General features: G+C 39.6%; 1 protein-coding gene and 1 pseudogene across 3 annotated transcripts in view; both read right to left on the bottom strand.

Annotated features, from left to right (window-relative positions):
• Positions 1-21,335, bottom strand: part of FAR2 (fatty acyl-CoA reductase 2) — a 152,518-nt gene that overhangs the window by 51,041 nt on the left and 80,142 nt on the right. The window lies entirely within an intron of this gene.
• Positions 5,653-20,356, bottom strand: LOC103010854 (uncharacterized; annotated as a pseudogene).

A 21,335-nucleotide genomic window follows, 5' to 3' on the forward strand; every position in this document is an offset into this window, starting at 1 on the left:
CAAGCTAGACGTTATGCCAGGAACTGTGGACAAGAAATGAGTAAGACATGGTTCCTGCTCTCAAGGAATTGCTTGTAGTCTGATGGAGGAGATAGATACCTAGAGACCATGAAATATAATATGGTAATGCTAAAACCAAAGAAAGCAGAGAGGAAGGGTGCATAGCAGGATCTGGAAATTTCAGGAAGGCCCCTATAGGTGGTGACACCTGCGGTCAAACTTGAAAAGAGATAAGGGCTGGGGTAAGGGCATTTCGGGCCAAAGAAAGATCAAAAGCAAAGGTCCAACGTGTGGTGTGGGATGCTGTATGGGGGAATAATACAAAGAATTCAGTGTTATGAGAATGTAAATGATAAGGTTAGGAATAGCCCCAAACCTGTGAAACCAAAGATTAGAACAGGATCAAATTTTAAAAATTATGATGTAATTAGTATTTCAGTTGCAGTTTTATTCAGAGAAAATCATTTCCAAGAGCAAATCTGGTAGTGGGAAGCCAGATGCAGCGCTTGGATGCTGTGCCTTCCAAGAAAAAACACCCCATGCAAACTGAAGTGTTTTGTCTTTAAGCCTGGCCTCAAGATTGTTGATTGGAAGCCGCGGAGCTTTGAAGGATGCAAGGCCATAGTGTGGGAGCAGACTTTCCTTTCTGTCACTGACTTTGCTGCCTGCAGCAAGTCTTCAGCTGTATGTGTGGATGGGATTTGGGTGGATCTTGCAGAACACAGCTCCAGGGACCGGCCCTGACATCAGAGCTTGAAAGAACAAAAAAAAAAACAAGTGAAAAAGCCAACACCCTGCCTTTTTCACTCCAGTCAAGTCAACTCCAGTGACTCCTTAACGAAAAATGATTTTTCAAAGTCCTGATGTATAAATTAATTATAATTTATAGTTTAAAATTATAGTCATAATTTATACTTTGAGTATCTTGAGGCTACATTCTTGGGCAGAACTCTTTGCCTTTGGAAGATTCATTCATTCATGGATTTACTCAACAAATAATTCTGTGCACTTGCCATGCCAGACTCTATGCTAAGTTCTGAAGGTAAATGGTTGAATAAGGCAAACAGATCCTTGCTGTCACTCTAGCAGAGGAGGCCAGTGATACACACATAAGTAAATACATAAACAAGTTAATTACAACTGTTACAAATGTAAATAAAACAGGGATCAATGACACAAATCAAAATTATCAGTGCTATACACTAGGAAGTACTATGGGTTTCAAATGTTAGCTATATTCATTGGTTGTTTAAATCCCTTTTATCAAAGGTTGATGTGAGAAATATTATTTTGAAGAACACATTTGGACCTTGTGCAAAAGAGCAATGAAAGATATTTTTTGTCATGTTACATAATGTTACTGACATTACAATCTATCTAATGATTTTCTCAAGAATTTAGCACTTGGGAAAAGTATTGATTATTTTTTCTTTGCCTGCCATGAAGCTCAGAAAAGTGGTGTCACCAAGTTTGGAAGGCAGTACAGTATCCTAGTTTAGCACTCAGATTCTAAGCAAGACTGAAATCAAATACCAGTTCTACCACTTACTAGGTCTGTAATCTCAGGCAAATTATTAATCATTCAATGCTGCAGTTTGTTCATCAGTAAAATGGGGATAACTAAAGTATCCACTTAATAGTGCTGTGGTAAGGATTATGTGAGTGAATACATGCAAAACTCTTAAAAATATAACTTACCTATAGTATTGGCTATTCATATGGTCACTGGTTCCACATTTTTCGTCTTAATGGTTTCTGGCTTTTTCTTTTGACAGTTTTTTCTTTTTTAATAAATTTGTTTATTTATTTATTTATTTTTGGCTGTGTTGGGGCTTTGCTGCTGTGTGTGGGCTTTATCTTAAATGTCCTGTCTTATGCATTTTATATACCCTTTTTTGGAAATATGAGATGATTTATAACCGTCATCAAGTCAAATAAAGTGTTTTCCCCAAATGCAACTCTACTCGATGGTAAATCTTTCCAACGTCTTTATATATAAAAATGTTTAGGCCCCATACTCCTTTAATAGAATATTAGGCATAAATGAGCATGGTTAGCAGGAAAATACAGATGGGAAACTGAGTTTGGATAGGGTGACTTCCCAACCTCATTGGTTCTGAAGATGTCAGATGCTTGTTTTGGAATAACATATGCTTTCCTGGAGTTACATTTTCTAGAACTGTAAAGATACTCTTCAGATTTTTTGGTCCCAGACAATTTTGCAATGTGTGATGAAAAATTTTAGAGAGAGCAGGTTACATATCTCTAATGAGACAACTTCTTGTGGGACAAAGGAAGGCTTAACGTGTCCCCAAAGAATGGAATGTGCCTGCTCTGTCCGGAGTCCAAGTATTTCTCAAACACAACAGAAACCAGCACAGTACAATGAGTGCTCTGAGAGGAAAGCAAAACATACGCCAGTATCTCCTGGCATTCACTACCCATTGTCAAGAGCAGGTGGCAGGGGAGTTGTGGCCAGGACTCTAATTAAGGCAAGTGACTCTGAAAAATGTCAAAGAGAAGTCCTCATCCTCAGATCAAAACATCATCAGAGATGTTTCTTCAGACTCTTGCTTCTACTCTCAAGACACGGCTTGGTTCCTGGACCCAGAAGCTCCCATATGAAATTTGGCCCCGGCAAACCCATTTCATACATTATAGATTTGCAAGGTCCAGGAATGGTTAACCCTTAATATAATTCATTAAAACAATTAAATTGTTTCAAAAATTAAAATAATTTTACTCTCAGTAATGGAGGATATACAACTCTAGAAGGAAGAATAGGTTTAGAACAGCTGGCTGGATCACGGCTTACCTTTCATACAGTCTCAGATTACTCATGCAGAGAGCAAAGCCCAGTTTCCTACTCCTCACGCTCATAATATGGTTTGTGAGAAGCCTAAACTACTTTGACAATCTCTGAACCATCCTGTATAATGCAGGGTCTCTGAGGCTTGAAGGAAAAATGATGGGACCAGTGAGAGTCAGCCAATGTATTTGTAATGAATGTCTATGTGTGGTGGGCACTGCCCAGGCACTGGCACTAGTAGTGAACGGGCCTTATGCAGCTTAGATTCTTCCTTTCTATTCTGGATCATCTTTTCTCCTTAAGATTGCCAGTTTTCCATGGTCATGAGTGGAATTCGATAGTGTTCACTCTCCTGTTGTTCTCTAGAAATGAGGCCGTTCTAATTTCTACAGAACAGGTGTTTTAAAATATTTAATCACAACAGTTGTGCCAAGTCATACATTTCTTGCAGGTGTAAAGCATGTGGGAACTTTAATTCTTCTTTGGGTGGCTCCTCTGGAAAATAAAAAATTAAGATTCAAGCATTTAAGTAGACAATCCATACTTCTTGGTAGCCCTTGAGAGAAAAACATTTTTAGAAAAGAAAAAAGGTGCTTTGACTCTCAGGAATCGTACTTTGTCAAGGTTTCTTGGTCTTGGCACTATTAACATTTTGGGATGGGTAAAGCTTTGTAGCAGGGGCTGTCCAGGGCAGTGTACGTCAGTGTTTACCAGCACTCTGGCCTCTATTCACTCGATGGTAATGACATCCTTCTTTCCCCAGCAGGGTGTGACAACCCAAATGCTTCTAGACTTCGCTCAATGTGCTTTTGGGGAAAACTTGCCTCCCTTTTCAGAGAATCACTGTTTAGGACTTTTTAAAATTCTCAGTTTATAATATTCTGTCCATCCTATTAAAAAGTCAAGATTCAAAGCTTAAATATCTGTTTGTGAGGCTAAGTAGAAATATAATCCACTGTCATATCTTATTTTACCCATATTGAATCATTCATAATTAACTACGTTTACCCAAGCAAATTGCACATGTGGTGAATCTTGATAGAATTCAAAGTGAAGATGCAGGAAGATTTTCTCCAGATAAAGATTCCCCACTTTTTATTTAACCAAATTTCTTTTAGTCTCTGTGCTGTAAATTAGACTATGAATCCCAACTTTCATATATATAAGTCACATATCTGTTTGTCAAGTACTTAGTGAAAAAAAAGTTTTCATCAGAGAGCTCTATTTTTTACTTTGGTTTCCTGAGTATATGCCAAATTATGCAGTTCAGCAATGAACTTAGATACCTTTCACTGTGGGCTTTTTATATAAAGTTTTTCTGGGAGAACTTTTAAGTTCTTGATGGAGGAATAATAACCCCCAGGGATGTTGAGGCATAGGCCTCACTAATTGAATTAGCAACGCTCCAGGGTCAAGAGAAACCAATTTGGAAATCATCCCAGCTGGGGAGGGATAGTCCAGGCTGGCTTAAGAAAACAAAATTTAGCAATCACCTCGTCACATTCCTCCTAGTTTGCTTCTGCTTAGCTCCTTAGTAAGTCTTCATAAAAAACTCCAAATTTGACAGAAATGAAAATGGAGAAAGATATGACCTAAATCCATCACTTCATCATAATTGATTAAATAGGTGTATTGACTGCCTACTGTGTGCTACACCCTGTTAGGTGTGGATAATTAATATGCAAACATCCTTGCTAAATGGTAAAGTATTATAAAAATGTATGATACTGTTATTATTGTTTATAGGTAAGTCAAACATCAGTCAGCATGTGACAATTCCAAAATAATGTCAAGAGAATCACAATCAAATGTAAATCTTGATGCTTCCTATTTCCTCTCAGTGAAGTTTAAATTGAGTCAGGTTATAAATAAAAGAATGGTTGATCGATTAAAACAATGACAAAAGTAACCTAACTGAATGAGTAGGAAACCAACACACTTTTTCATGCTCTGCTTAGAATTAAAGACTATTTCTTTTAGGAGATGATATGACATAAATTATCATTTTATCAGTGTGCGGTTCTCCAGAGAAACAGAGCCAAAAGGATGAATACATACATATACACACTACACACACACACACACACACACACATACACACTTTAAGGAAGTGGCTCACAAGATTGTGGAGCCTTGGTAAATGCAAAATCTGTAGGCAGGAAGCTCAACGAAGAGTTGCAGTTTAAATCCAAAGGCAGCCTGCTGGCAGAATTCTTTCCTGGGGCATGTCGGGGTTTTTCCATTAGGGCTTTCAACTGACTGGATGAAGCCTACTCACATTATGCAGGATAATCTGCTTTACCCAAAGTCCACTGGTTTAAATGTTAATCTCATCCAAATTAACACCTTCACAGAAACATCCAGAATAATGTTTGACCAACTATCTGGACACTGTGGCACGGCCAAGTTGATATACAAAATGACCATCATAAATTCACCCCTTGTCAATTGGTACCCTTATGCATCTCCTTAAACCATACTTAATGTATACATAAGGACAATAATAAGCATACTTCTGCCCAACATGTTACAACTGTCCCTCATACAGCCGAAAACATACTGAACCTTTCCAGAAGAAGATGCAAAGTCTTTGGGTAATGTTTACTCTTCTCCTTGATATCCCATAACTTAAATACTATGAGGTAAAGTTAATAATACTTAAATTCTATGATATAAAATCAACACATCTTATGTTACATAGTAAGGGGATTAGATAGTCAAGAAAACAAATATATCTGCTTCATATACACACACACACTAACACACACAAATGTATTCATAACAAAATAAGAAAGAAATACTCATGACAATTACAGCTCTCATTTCCATAACTGGTCACATGGTCATAGTTGGTATTTATAACTACCTTCTTCCATGACTTATTCTGTATTCCCATTGCCCTCAGCAAGCACTTTAGCTGCCGTAATTGTTTATCTGGTGGGGTGATCCAAACCTTCATTCCAGAAGGGTCTGGGCCATCAGTAGTCCTCCCTGAATTGAGTTGTTGTAGTGTTCCATTGACCTTAATCACAGGGCATGATAATCCTAAGAGATACCCTAAGGGATTTCCTGTGTTTCAGACATAAACTTTGTTACCTCCATTGTGGAGTAGTAGTCAAATTTCCCCTTGGTGGTCAGGATCAATCATCTCAGTCAGCTCTGAATCATTGCCTGTTGATTCAGAGGTATGAGGAGCCCAAAGTGGCTGGGCAGCAGTCTTAACTCCCAGTTCACTTGAATCATGGTTGTGTCTCTTGGTGGAAACATTTCTCCCTCTGGAACGAAGATCTCTAAGCCAGTAGAGCAAAAGGTCATGAGGACAGGAAGTAAAAATTTTGCTCATGGGCCACTAAGGGTAATGGTGAGTGGTGACACTCTGGTTTCAACCCCTTGATTCCTGGACCTGTGAATCCTGGCTATGGGAGAAACAGCACCACATGTTGGATACTGATCAGAGCATATACATCCCTCTGGGAAACCTTACCCCAGCCCTGTAAGGTTTTTCCACCTTGCTGGCACTGTAAATGAGTCTTCAAAAGGACATTCTACCATTCTATCAATACAGGTGCTTCAGGATGGAGGAGAACATGGCGAGACCACTGAATTCTACGAGCACGGGCCTATTGCTACACTTCATTTGCTGGGAAAGGAGTTCCTTAAGCAGAAGCAATACTGTGTGGAATACCATGATGGTATACAAGGCATTTTATAAGTCTACTCATGATAGTTTTGGCAGAAGCATTGCATGTAAGGAAAACAAATCCATATCCAAAGTGTCTATTCTAGTAAGAACAAGACACTGCCCCTTCCATGATGGAAGCAGTTCAATGTACAGACATACCTCATTTTAGTGCACTTCATTTTATTTTGCTTCACAGATATTGTGTTTTATTTATTCTTTTTTTTTTTTTTTTTTACAAATTAAAGGATTGTGGTAACCCTCCATTGATCAACTCTACTGGGGTCATTTTTCCAAGAGCATTTGCTCACTTTGTGTCTCTGTGTCACATTTTGGTAATTCTCACAATGCCTCAAATTTTTAAATTATTATTATATTTGTTACTGTGAGCTGTGATCAGTGATCTTTGATGTTACTATTGTAATTGTTTTGGGGTGCCATAAACCAAACCCATATAAGATGGTGAACTTAATTGGTAAATGTATATGTTTTGACTGCTCCACCAATCGGCCGTTCTCCCATTTCTCTCCCTTTTCGTGGGCCGTACTATTCCCTGAGATACAACAATATTAAAATTAGGCCAGTTAATAACCCTACAATGGCCTCTAAGTGTTCATGTGAAAGGAAGAATCACATGTCTTTCACTTTAAATCAAAAGTTAGAGATGATTAAGCTTAGTGAGGAAGGCATGTCTACAGCTGAGAGAAAGCTAGACCTCTTGTGCCAAACAGTAAGCCAAGTTGTAAATGCACAGGAAAAGCTCTTAAAGCAAATTACTCCAATGAAGACACAAATGATAAGAAAGTGAAACAGCCTTATGCGGAAGTTGTGGTGGTCTGGATAGAAGATCAAACAAGCCACAAGATTCCCTTAAGCCAAAGCCTAATCCACAGCAAGGCCCTAACTCTCTTCATTTCTTTGAAGGCTGAGAGAAGTGAGGAAGGTATAAAAGAAAATTTTGCAGAGGTAGGTTCATGAGATTTAAGGAAAGAAGCCAAATCTATAACATAAAAGAGCAAGGTAACACAGCAAGTGCTGATGTAGAATCTGCAACAAGTTATCCAGAAGATCTAGCTCAGATAATTAACAAAGGTGGCTACACTAAACAACAGATTTTCAGAGCAGATGAAACAGCCTTATATTGGAAGAAGATGCCATCTAGGATTTTCATAAACAGAGAAGTCAATGCCTGGCTTCAAAGCTTCAAAGGATAGGCTGACTCAATTGTTAGGGGCTAATGCAACTGGTGACTTTAATTGAAGCCAATGTTCAGTTACCATTCTGAAAATCCTAGGGCCCTTCAGAATTATGCAAAATCTACTCTGCCTGTGCTCTATAAGTGGAATAATAAAGCCTAGATGGCAGCACACCTGTTTGCATCACAGTTTACTGAATATGTTGAGACTTACTTCTCATAAAAAAAAGATTCCTTTCAAAATATTACTGACAATTCACCCCATCACCCAAGATCTCTGATGGAGATATACAACAAGATTCATGCTGTTTTCATGTCTGCTAACACAACATCTATTCTAGAGCCCATGGATCAAGGAGTAATTTTGGCTTTCAAGTCTTATGATCTAAGAAATACATTTCATAAGGCTATAGCTGCCACAAATAGTGATTCCTCTGATGGATCTGGGCAAAGTAAATTGAAAACCTTCTGGAAAGGATTCACCATTCTAGATGCCATCAAGAACATTTGTGATTCATGGGAAGAGGTAAAAATCTCAACATTAAGAACAGTTTGGAAGAAGTTGATTCCATCCCTAAAGGCTGACTTTGAGGAGTTTTAGACTTTAGTGGAGGAAGTAACTGCAGATGTGGTGGAAATAGCAAGACACCGAGAATTAGAAGTGGACCCTAAAGATGTGACTGAATTGCTGCAATTTCATGATAAAACTTGAATGAGGAGTTGCTTCTAACAGATGAGCAAAGAAAGTGGTTTCTGGAGATTGGATCTACTCCTGGTGAAGATGCTGTGAAGATTGTTGACAGGGCCACAAAGGATTTAAAATATTACATAAACTGAGTTGATAAAGTGGCAGGATTTGAGAGGACTGACTGTAATTATATAAAGAAGCTCTGGGGAGACATTCAAGATGGCGGAGGACTAAGACACGGAGATCACCTTCCTCCCCACAAATACATCAGAAATACATCTACATGTGGAACAACTCCTACAGAACACCTACTGAATGCTGGCAGAAGACCACAGACTTCCCAAAAGGCAAGAAACTCCCCATGTACCTGGGTAGGGCAAAAGAAACAACAGAGACAAAAGAATAGGGATGGGACCTGCACCAGTGGGAGGGAGCTGTGAAGGAGGAAAGGTTTCCACACACTAGGAAGCCCCTTCGCGGGCGGAGACTGTGGATGGTAGGGGGGGAAGCTTTGGAGCCATGGAGGAGAGCGCAGCCACAGGGGTGCGGAGGGCAAAGCGGAGAGATTCCCGCACAGAGGATCGGTGCCGAGCAGCACTCACCAGCCTGAGACGCCTGTCTGCTCACCTGCCGGGGTGGGCAGGGCTGGGAGCTGAGGCTCGGGCTTCGGAGGTCGGATCCCAGGGAGAGGACTGGGGTTGGCAGCGTGAACACAGCCTGAAGGGGTTAGTGTGCCACGGCTAGCCGGGAGGGAGTCTGGGAAAAGGTCTGGAGCTGCCGAAGAGACAAGAGACCATTGTTTCCTGGTGCGCGAGGAGAGGGGATTAAGTGCACCTCTTAAAGGAGCTCCAGAGACGGGCGCGAGCCGCGGCTATCAGCGCGGACCCCAGAGACGGGCATGAGATGCTAAGGCTGCTGCTGCCGCCACCAAGAAGCCTGTGTGTGAGCACAGGTCACTCTCCACACCGCCCCTCCCAGGAGCCTGTGCAGCCCACCACTGCCAGGCTCCCATGATCCAGGGACAACTTCCCCGGGAGAACACACGGCGCGTCTCAGGCTGCTTCAACGTCACACCGGCCTCTGCCACCGCAGGCTCACCTCGCATCCGTATCCCTCCCTCCCCCCGGTCTGAGTGAGCCAGAGCCCCCAATCAGCTGCTACTTTAACCCCGTCCTGTCTGGGTGGGGAACAGATGCCTACAGGCGACCTACACACAGAGGCAGGGCCAAATCCAAAGCTGAAACCCAGGAGATTTGCAAACAAAGAAGAGAAAGGGAAATCTCTCCCAGCAGCCTCAGGAGCAGCGGATTAAATCTCCACAATCAACCTGATGTACCCTGCATCTGTGGAATACCTGAATAGACAACGAATCATCCCAAAATTGAGGCGGTGGACTTTGTGTGATTTTGTCTGTATAGCCTTGTTTTTACCATTTGTCCTAGGGTTCTGACTGTACATTTCTTTTTTTTTTTTTTTTTTAGTATACATTTTAGTGCTTGTTATCATTGGTGGATTTGTTTTTTGTTTTGGTTGCTCTCTTCTTTCTTTCCTTTTTCTTTTTAATTTTTTTATGTTTAATAATTTTTTTTTATTTTTTAATAACTTTTATTTTCTTTCTTTCCTTCTCCCTTTTGCTCTTTCTTTCTCCCTTTCTTTCTCTCTTTCTTTCTATCCTTCTTTCTTTCTTTCTCCCTCCCTTTCTCCCTTTTCTTCTGAGCCATGTGGCTGACATGGTCTTGGTGCTCTGGCCAGGTGTCAGGCTTGTGCCTTTGAGGTGGGAGAGCCGAGTTCAAGACATTGGTCCACCAGAGACCTCCTGGCTCCACGTAATATCAAATGGCAAAAGCTCTCCCAGAGATCTCCATCTCAATGCTAAGAGCCAGCCCCACTCAATGACCAGCAAGCTCCAGTGCTGGACACCCTATGCCACACAAGACAAAACACAACTCCATCCATTAGCAGAGAGGCTGGCTAAAATCATAATAAGGTCACAGACACCCCAAAACACACCACTAGACAAGGTCCTGTGCACCAGAAAGACAAGGTCCAGCCTCATCCACCAAAATACAGGCACCAGTCCCCTCCACCAGGAAGCCTACACAACCCACTGAAACAACATTACCCACTGGGGGTAGACACCAAAAACAATGGGAACTACGAACCTGCACCCTGTGAAAAGGAGACCCCAAACACAGTAAGTTAAGTAAATGAGAAGACAGAGAAACACACAGCAGATGAAGGAGCAAGGTAAAAACCCACCAGACCAAACAAATGAAGACGAAATAGGCAGTCTACCTGAAAAACAATTCAGAGTAATGATAGTAAAGATGATCCAAAATCTTGGAAATAGAATGGAGAAAATACAAGAAACGTTTAACAAGGACCTAGAAGAACTAAAGAGCGAACAAACAATGACGAACAAAACAATAAATGAAATTACAAATTCTCTAAAAGGAATCAATAGAAGAATAACTGAGGCAGAAGAACGGATAAGTGACCTGGAAGATAAAATAGTGGAAATAACTACTGCAGAGCAGAATAAAGAAAAAAGAATGAAAAGAATTGAGGGCAATCTCAGAGACCTCTGGGACAACATTAAACACACCAACATTCGAATTATAGGGGTCCCAGAAGAAGAAGAGGAAAAGAAAGGGACTGAGAAAATGTCTGAAGAGATTATAGTTGAAAACTTCCATAATATGGGAAAAGAAATAGTCAATCAAGTCCAGGAAGTGCAGAGAGTCCCATACAGGATAAATCCAAGGAGAAACACATGAAGACACATATTAAGCAAACTATCAACACTAAATACAAAGAAAAGAATATTAAAAGCAGCAAGGGAAAAACAACAAATAACATACAAAGGAATCCCCATAAGGTTAACAGCTGATCTTTCAGCAGAAACTCTGCAAGCCAGAAGGGGGTGGCAGGACATATTTAAAGTGATGAAAGGGAAAAACCTACAACCAAGATTACGCTACCCAGTAAGGATCTCATTCAGATTCAGTGGAGAAATTAAAATCTTTACAGACTAGCAAAAGCTAAGAGAATTCAGCACCACCAAACCAGCTTTACAACAAATGCTAAAGGAACTTCTCTAGGCAGGAAACAGAGGAGAAGGAAAACACCTACAATAACAAACCCAAAACCATTAAGAAAATGGTAATAGGAACATACATATCGATAATTACCTTAAATGTAAATGGATTAAATGCTCCCACCAAAAGACATAGACTGGCTGAATAGATACAAAAACAAGACCTGTATATATGCTGTCTACAAGAGACCCACTTCACACCTAGGGACACATACAGACTGAAAGTGAGGGGATGGAAAAAGATATTCCATGCAAATGGAAATCAAAAGAAAGTTGGCATAGCAATTCTCATATCACACAAAATAGACTTTAAAACAAAGACTATTACAAGAGACAGAGAAGGATAGTACATAATGATCAAGGGATCAATCCAAGAAGAAGATATAACAATTGTAAATATTTATGCACCCAACATAGGGGCACCTCAATACATAAGGCAAATTCTAACAGCCATAAAAGGGGAAATCGACAGTAACACAATCATAGTAGGGCACTTTAACACCCCACTTTCACCAATGGACAGATCTTCCAAACTGAAAGTAAATAGGAATACACAAGCTTTAAATGATACATTAAACAAGATGGACTTAATTGATATTTATAGGACATTCCATCCAAAAACAACCGAATACACTTTCTTCTCAAGTGCTCATGGAACATTCTCCAGGATAGATCATATCTTGGGTCACAAATCAAGCCTTGGTAAATTTAAGAAAATTTAAATCGTATAAAGTTTCTTTTCCGACCACAATGTTATGAGACTAGATTTCAATTACAGGAAAAAAATCTGTAAAATATACAAACACATGGAGGCTAAATGATACACTGCTTAATAGCCAAGAGATCACTGAAGAAATCAAAGAGGAAATCAAAAAATACCTAGAAACCAATGACAATGAAATTACAATGACCCAAAACCTATGGGATGCAGCAAAAGTAGTTCTAAGAGGGAAGTTTATAGCAATACAATCGTAACACAAGAAACAAGAAACATCTCAAATTAACAACCTAACCTTACACCTAAAGCAATTAGAGAAAGAAGATCAAAAAAACCCGAAAGTTAGCAGAAGGTAGGAAATCATAAAGATCAGATCAGAAAGAAATGAAAAAGAAATGAAGGAAACGATAGCAAAGATCAATAAAAGTAAAAGCTGGTTCTTTGAGAAGATAAACAAAATCGATAAACCATTAGCCAGACTCATCAAGAAAAAAAGAGGGAAGACTCAAATCAATAGAATTAGAAATGAAAAAGGAGAAGTAACAACTGACACTCTAGAAATACAAAGGATCATAAGAGATTACTACAAACAACTATATGCCAATAAAATGGACAACCTGGAAGAAATGGACAAATTCTTACAAAAGCACAGCCTTCCGAGACTGAACCAGGAAGAAACAGAAAATATAAAAAGACCAATCACAAGCACTGTAAATGAGACTGTGATTAAAAATCTTCCAACAAACAAAAGCCCAGGACCAGATGGCTTCACAGGCGAATTCTATCAAACATTTAGAGAAGAGCTAACACCTATCCTTCTCAAGCTCTTCCAAAATACAGCAGAGGGAGGAACACTCCCAAACTCATTCTATGAGGCCACCATCACCCTGATACCAAAACCAGACATGCTGTCACAAAGAAAGAAAACTACAGGCCAATATCACTGATGAACACAGATGCAAATATCCTTAACAAAATACTAGCAAACAGAATCTGACAGCACATTAAAAGGGCCATACAACATAATCAAGTGCGGTTTATCCCAGGAATGCATGAATTCTTCAGTATACACAAATCAATCAATGGGATACACCATATTAACAAATTGAAGGGGAAAAACGATATGATCATCTCAATAGATGCAGAAAATGCTTTGGACAAAATTCAACACCCATTTATGATAAAAACCCTCCAGAAAGTAGGCATAGAGGGAACTTACCTCAACATAATAAAGGCCATATATGACAAACACACAGTCAACATCACTCTCAATGGTGAAAAACTGAAACCATTTCCACTAAGATCAGGAACAAGACAAGGTTGTCCACTCTCACCACTATTATTCAACATAGTTTGGAAGTATTAGCCACAGCAATCAGAGAGGAAAAAGAAATAAAAGGAATCCAAATCAGAAAAGAGGTAAACCTGTCACTGTTAGCAGATGACATGACACTATACATAGAGAATCCTAAAGATGCTACCAGAAAACTACTAGAGCTAATCAATGAATTTGTTAAACTAGCAGGATACAAAATTAATGCACAGAAATCTCTTGCATTCCTATACACTAATGATGAAAAATCTGAAAGAGAAATTAAGGAAACACTCCCATTTACCACTGCTACAAAAAGAATAAAATACCTAGGAATAAACCTATCTAATGAGACACAAGAACTATATGCCGAAAACTATAAGACAGTGATGAAAGAAATTAAAGATGATACAAACAGATGGAGAGTTATACCATGTTCTTGGGTTGGAAGAATCAACATTGTGAAAATGACTGTACTACCCAAAGTAATCTACAGATTCAATGCAATCCCTATCAAATTACCAGTGGCATTTTCCACAGGACTAGAACAAAAAATTTCACAATTTTTGTGGAAACACAGAAGACCCCAAATAACCAAAGAAATATTAAGAAAGAAAAATGGAGCTGGAGGAATAAGGCTCCCGGACTTCAGACTATACTAGAAAGCTACAACAATCAAGACAGTATGGTACTGGCACACAAACAAAAATATAGATCAATGGAACAGGACAAAAAGCCCAGGGATAAACCCACACACATATGGTCACCTTATTTTTGATAAAGGAGCCAAGAATATACAATGGAGATAAGACAGCCTGTTCAATAATTGGTGCTGAGAAAACTGGACAGCTACATGTAAAAGAATTAAATTAGAACACTCCCTAACACCATATACAAAAATAAACTCAAAATGGATTAAAGATCTATAAAACTCTTAGAGGAAAACATACACAGAACACTCTATGACACAAATCACATCACAGCAAGATCCTTTTTGACCCACCTCCAAGAGAAATGGAAATAAAAATAAAAATAAACAAATGGGACCTAATGAAACTTAAAAGCTTTTGCGCAGCAAAGGAAAACATAAACAAGATGAAAAGGCAACCCTCAGAATGGGAGAAAATATTTGCAAATGAAGCAACTGACAGAGGGTTAATCTCCAAAATTTACAAGCAGCTCATGCAGCTCAATATCAAAAAAACAAACAGCCCAATCCAAAAATGGGCAGAAGACCTAAATAGACATTTCTGCAAAGAAGATATACAGATTGCCAACAAACACATGAAAGGATGTTCAACATCACTTACCATTAGAGAAATGCAAATCAGAACTACAATGAGGTATAACCTCATACCGGTCAGAATGGCCATCATCAAAATACCTACAAACAATAAATGCTGGAGAGAGTGTGGAGAAAAGGGAACTCTCTTGTACTGTTGGTGGGAATGTAAATTGATACAGCCACTATGGAGAACAGTATGGAGGTTCCTTAAAAAACTAAAAATAGAACTACCATATGACCCAGCAATCCCAGTACTGGGCATATACCCTGAGAAAACCATCATTCAAAAAGAGTCATGTACCATAATGTTCATTGCAGCTCTATTTACAATAACCAGGACATGGAAGCAACCTAAGTGTCCATCGACAGATGAAGGGATAAAGAAGATGTGGCACATATATACAATGGAATATTACTCAGCCATGAAAAGAAATGAAATTGAGTTATTTGTAGTGAGGTGGATGGACCTAGAGTCTGTCATACAGAGTGAAGTAAGTTAGAAAGAGAAAAACAAACACTGTATGCTAACACATATATATGGAATCTAAAGGAAAAAAAAAAAAACAACCTAGGGGCAGGACAGGAATAAAGACGCAGACGTAGAGAATGGACTTGAGGACATGGGGAAGGGGAAGTGTAAACTGGGACGAAGTGAGAGAGTGGCATGAATATATATACACTACCAAATGAAAATAGATACCTAGTGGGAAGCAGCCGCATAGCACAGGGAGATCAGCTCGGTGCTTTGCGACCACCTAGAGGGCTGGGATAGGGAGGATGGGAGGGAGATGCAAGAGGGAGGAGATATGGGGTTATATGTATATGTATAGCTGATTCACTTCGTTATAAAGCAGAAACTAACACACCATTGTAAAGCAATTATACTCCAATAAAGATGTTAAAAAAAAAAAGAAGCTTTGTGTGTAAAATGCTATCAAACTGTATTACATGGTAAAGAAAAATCATTTGTGAAAGTAATAGTCCATTGATGTGGCAGACTTCACTGTTGTCTGATTTTAAGAAACTGCCACGACTACCCCAACCTTCAGCAATCACCACCCTGATCTGTCAGCAGCCATCAACACTGAGGCAAGACCCTCCACCAGTAAAAATATTGACTTACTGAAGGCCCAGATGATGGTTAGCATTTTTTTAGCAGGAAAGTATTCTTTAAGTAATGTTTGTACATTGTTTTTTTAGATATAATGCTATTGTACACTTAAGAGACTACAGTATAGTGTAAGCATTACTTTTAGATGCACTGGGAAACCAAAATATTCATGTGACTCCTTTTATTGCAATATTTGTTTTATTGTGGTGGTCTGGAACGGAACCTGCAATATCTCTGAGTATGCTTGTCATCAGCTTGCCACTAGGTACCTGGCTGATCACCCTTCGAAATGGTGCCATCTCAAGGATTCAGCGTTGGTCTTTGCTGCTGGCAAATAGGACCCTCAGCAATGGCAGTAGCCAAGTTGGTCGTGGGTGAGCAGAAGTCCATGTTGCTGAGCCAATACATAAACCTTTATATCTGTGCCACCATGGCTTCACGAGCCCACTGGGTGATGATGGGATGGCTGGGGAGGGAGGCTGACTGGTATTCACAGAATAGGTCATCCTATCCAGTTGAATATTAAAATCTTCCCCTGCTGAGGTCACTCTTCAGTGAGCATTTATATGGGACAGAAGTATCTTTGGGCTTTTGCCCATTCCATATACTTCTTCCCCAGACTTCCTTGTCATCAATTTTCCAACCATGTTCCTTCCAAGTCCCTGACCATCCAGACATACCATTGGCCATAGGCCATGAATACGTAGATAACTGCATGTCTGACCTGTTCTCCTTCTAAGCAAGGAGGACAACCAGGTGCACAGCCTGAAGTTCTGCTCACAGGAGGATTTCCCTTCACCACTGTCCTTCAGGGATGTCCCAGAAAGGAGCTCTAGTGCTGCAGCTGTCCACTTCGGGAGGTGCCTGTACATCATGAGAATCATCTGTAAGCCAGGCCAGAGTTTTCTCTTCTTCTGTAAACTGACTGTAGGGAATTCCCCATGAGGCCATAGGGGCAGGTTGGGAAAGAAAAGGTAGTGTAGCAAAAGTGGGGACCATGGGCATTTGGGCCACTTCTTCATGTAACTTACTTATGTCTTCAGGGCCTGATTGGGCCTCGTCAGTTATACACAACCTCCACTCGATGATGGAGTACTGCTGTGCATGCCCAACTTTATGGTTTGGTGGAGCAGATAACACCCAGTTCATGATGGCCTAATGCTGTTTCTCTAAAGGAGAGCAGTTACGCAACAGAGCATGGCAGGGCTTTGTTCTAAAATCCTAAGAGTCTGTACTGGAACTCACCAATGGAGGCCTGCTGAAGGCTCCAAACAGCCACCAACAAGTGTCTGCCACTGATACTTCGAGCACCGTTAGATTTACTGGATCATATGATTCAAGAGACAGAGAGACTTGCATGGCAGCCTGGATCTGCAGCAAAGCCTTTTCTTGTTGTAGGCCCCACTCAAAATGAGCAGCTTTTTGGATTACTCACTAGATGGACCAGAGTAACACACTCAAATCAGGAACATGTTGCCTCCAAAATCTGAAGAGGCCACCTAGGTGTTTTTGGTTGTAGGAGAGGCCAAATGCAACAACCTATTCTTCATCTTAGAAAGGATCATTCAACATGCCCCACACTGCTGGACCCCTAAAATTTCACTGAGACAGAAGGTCCCTGAATTTTTGTTGGATTTATTTCTCACCCTCTGATATGCAAATGTCTTACCAGTAAGTCTAGAGTTGTTGCTACTTCCTGCTCACTGGGTCCAATCACCATAATGTCATCAATGTAATGGACAACTATGATATCCTGTGGTAGGGAAAGGTGATCAAGATCCCTCCAAACTAAATTATGACATAGGGCTGGCGAGTTGATACACCCCTGAGGTAGCATAGTGAAAGTGTATTGCTGGCCTTGCCAGGTAGAAGCAAACTGCTTTTGGTGGTCTTATTAATAGGGATGGAGGAAAAAGCATTTGCTAGCTTAACAGCTGTATACCGGGCACCAAAGGATGTGTAAACTTTCTCAAGCAATGCAATCACATCTGGTAAAGCAGTTGCAACTGTAGTCACCACTGTTTTAAGCTTACAATAATCCACTGTCATTCTTCAAAATCCATCTGTTTTTTGTAATAGGCAAGTTGAATGAGGAGTGGTAGAAATCACTATCCCTGCCTCTTTCAAGTCCTTGATGGTGACATTAATCTCTGCTGTCCCTCCAGGAATGACGTATTTCTTTTGGTTTACTATTTTTCAGGGTAGAGGCAGTTGTAGTGGTTTCCACTTGACCTTTCCCACCATAACAGCCCTCACTCCACAGGACAGGGAACCAATTTGGAGATTCTACCAGCTGCTGAGTATATCATTACAATTATGTATGTATTCCTGAACTGGAGAAATAATCAAAGAATGGGTTTGGGGACTTACGGAGCCCACTGTGAGATGGTCCTAACCTAAAACTCCATTGATCACCTGACCTCCACAAGCTCCTATTTTGTCACCAGACTGACATTCTGGTTTTCCTGGAATTAGGGTCAGTTCAGAGCCAGTGTTCAGTAGTCCCTGAAAGCTCTCATTATTTCCTTTCCCCAGTGTGCAGTTACCCTGGGAAAGACCATAGGTCCCTTCAGGGATGGCTGGGAAAAGATTAACAGTATAAATTTTTAGCAGTATAGAGGGATCCTTTCTCAAGGGGACTTGCCCTTCCCTTCATTCAAGGGGTTTTGGGTCTGTAAACTGACTCAAGTCTGGGAATTCAATTGGGGCCATGAATATATATATATTTTTTTGATTCAAGTTAGACTTTTGTTCAGTTGACTTAGAACTTTTTTTGCTTATACAGATGAAGTAAGAATTTAGTAGCCTTCCCATACACCATGATCAAATAGTCAATGCCATAGGTCTCTATAAGTCAGACTTTTCTGATTGCTACTTTGACTCTGCTGTCCTTTATGTCCTTTTAACCATGACAACTTGACTTTGGCAATTAAGGGTCACTATCTGTCCCCAGCTGCCCTGGGATCCTCATTGCATTTAGGTTTCCCAATTTATTACACAATTTCCCACTGTAGGTTCTGGCCTACAGAGAAAAATGGTTACTGAGCTCTTCAAGGGTGCTGGGGCTCCCTTCACAAATTTATTTCTGTGACCCAGCCAAGTTGGCACATCACAATTATTATATTTTCTCCTAACACATTCACCACCCACCGGACTTCTGTCACATTTTTAAAGAACAAAATCCTTGCTTGATGGCTTGGTAGCTGAACGTAACATTAATATTGACAGGAAGTTTTATTTACTTGATTTTGAATGATTTCTTTTGCCTGATTTTCAACTTAAGTATTCATTACTGATAAACTCTTCTATTTCTAAACTGTCTCAGCTTAAGTAACAAAAAAATATGAGAGTCACAATGTAGGCACAGTGAGAACACTGAACTAGAGCTAGAAAATCTAGAAATGGAATCTGTTCTGTGGCTAATTGCTAATGTAACTCTCAATCTCCAATCTTGTCAGCTCTTAGACTCAATTTCCTCTTCTGTTAAATAATATTCTACCTACTTCACAGAACAGTTTTAATAATCAAATAGAGTAATAAGTAAAAGAGAACTCTAAGTGTCATCTGGCCAGAATTGTTCTTGTTCTGGTTGTTATGTGTTATACTATGAATACTACTTTGACCCTGAATCCAAATACCTTGTGCTTATTTGTTAACAAATATTGAGAGCATATCTTGTCATCCAACTTATGTAGTAAAACACTTGATGCAGATGCTGCATTTTATACTGTATTATTCCTCAAAAGTCAACTAGCACAGTACTTTGTAATGAAAAGTGCCTCAATAAATATTGTTGAATCAACAAATAAATGAGTCAGCACTGAAAGGACTGATTGACTTCTTTTTTTTTTTTTTTTTTTTTAAGATTTTTATTTTATTTTATTTTTTTCATTTTTTTTATTTTTTTTATTTTTATTTTTTTAAAGATTTATTGATTGATTGATTGATTACTATGTTGGGTCTTCATTTCTGTGCTAGGGCTTCCTGTAGTTGTGGCAAGCGGGGGCTACTCTTCATCGCAGTGTGCGGGCCTCTCACTGTTGTGGCCTCTCATGTTGCGGAGCACAGGCTCCAGACGCGCAGGCTCAGTAGTTGTGGCTCACGGGCCTAGTTGCTCCGCGGCATGTGGGATCTTCCCAGGCCAGGGCACGAACCCGTGTCTCCTGCATTAGCAGGCAGACTCTCAACCACTGCGCCACCAAGGAAGCCCCCTGATTGACTTCTTAATCAATGAATGAAAAGTCAGGGGCTAATTCACAAACCCTAGTGGGCATTTGAATCATTGGAAAGTTTGCTAAAATTGTTCTTTACTGGAACTCCTTTTCCGAGATTTTGATTTAGAAAGTCTGAGGTAGGGCCCAAGTAGATGCATTTTAATGAACACCCCGACTGATTCAGATACAGGTGGTAAGAGAAATACTGATGTAGGGAATTTGATGGAGGTACTCTGATCCCAGATCATATTTTCTTCCACAGCTTACGTCTTTAATGTAAGTCTATGTTGTCCCTATGATTTTTTTTTTTCTTAAAACAAGACAAGAAATAACCTGCTTACTTGAGAATTCTCATTTCTAATAATAGTGGAATGCAGACAACACAGGTAGGATGCAGCAGACCATGGCTTCAGTCCACCCAGAACTGAAGTCTGAGCTTCAAAGGCTTCAAGCTTGCACTGAGGTAACTGTGATGTAGAGACTCTCTCTGCATTTATTACAAGCATCAGAGCTCATGGGGTCACTCATAAAACACATGTATTGGAAGAAGTAGAATAGAAGCACATCTTTTCAAATCAATAACTAAAACTTTTAAAAAGTATTTTTTCTCTGTGTTCCTGCTTCCCAATACTAAAAGCTAAAATAAATGACTATTTAAAGGATTTAAAAAAATATAGTGGAAATCTATGCACAGAGAGTAGAATAGCATACCAGTGATTAATAAACATATTATAACAGCTTGGCATGAAAGGGTTATATATCAAAGTGTCCTAATTTCTTCTGACAAGATATAGTCATTTCCTCTGCTGCTCACATGGGTTAAAAGACCTATATTCAGATTCATTCAAGCAGAGTTTAGAAATACGGTTGGAGATTTCTATTTTCCAGTCCACTCAACTATATCTCAACCTTTTATCCAACCAAGGAAACTGTGGAAACAAAATAGTTGGAATGTGTGAAGATCTTTAACAACAAAGCCTGATTACAAGGAGATTAATTTAACATCATGAACTCAGTCCACCAAAAAGGCAATTGATTCGTAGACTAACACTGAAAACTTGGTACAAAATCAGAGCACAAATTATTGTTTACACCAAAAGATATGATGGCTTATACATATATAATGCATAGTTCTTTTGCAGATACAAGAGTTATCAGAATTTGTTACTGTCAATGATTAGACACAGTATTCATTAACTATACCTGTCCAAAGAAAAGCCATCAAGT

The sequence above is a fragment of the Balaenoptera acutorostrata genome, chromosome 11, assembly GCF_949987535.1.
Source record: "Balaenoptera acutorostrata chromosome 11, mBalAcu1.1, whole genome shotgun sequence".
Classification (NCBI taxonomy): Eukaryota; Metazoa; Chordata; class Mammalia; order Artiodactyla; family Balaenopteridae; genus Balaenoptera; species Balaenoptera acutorostrata.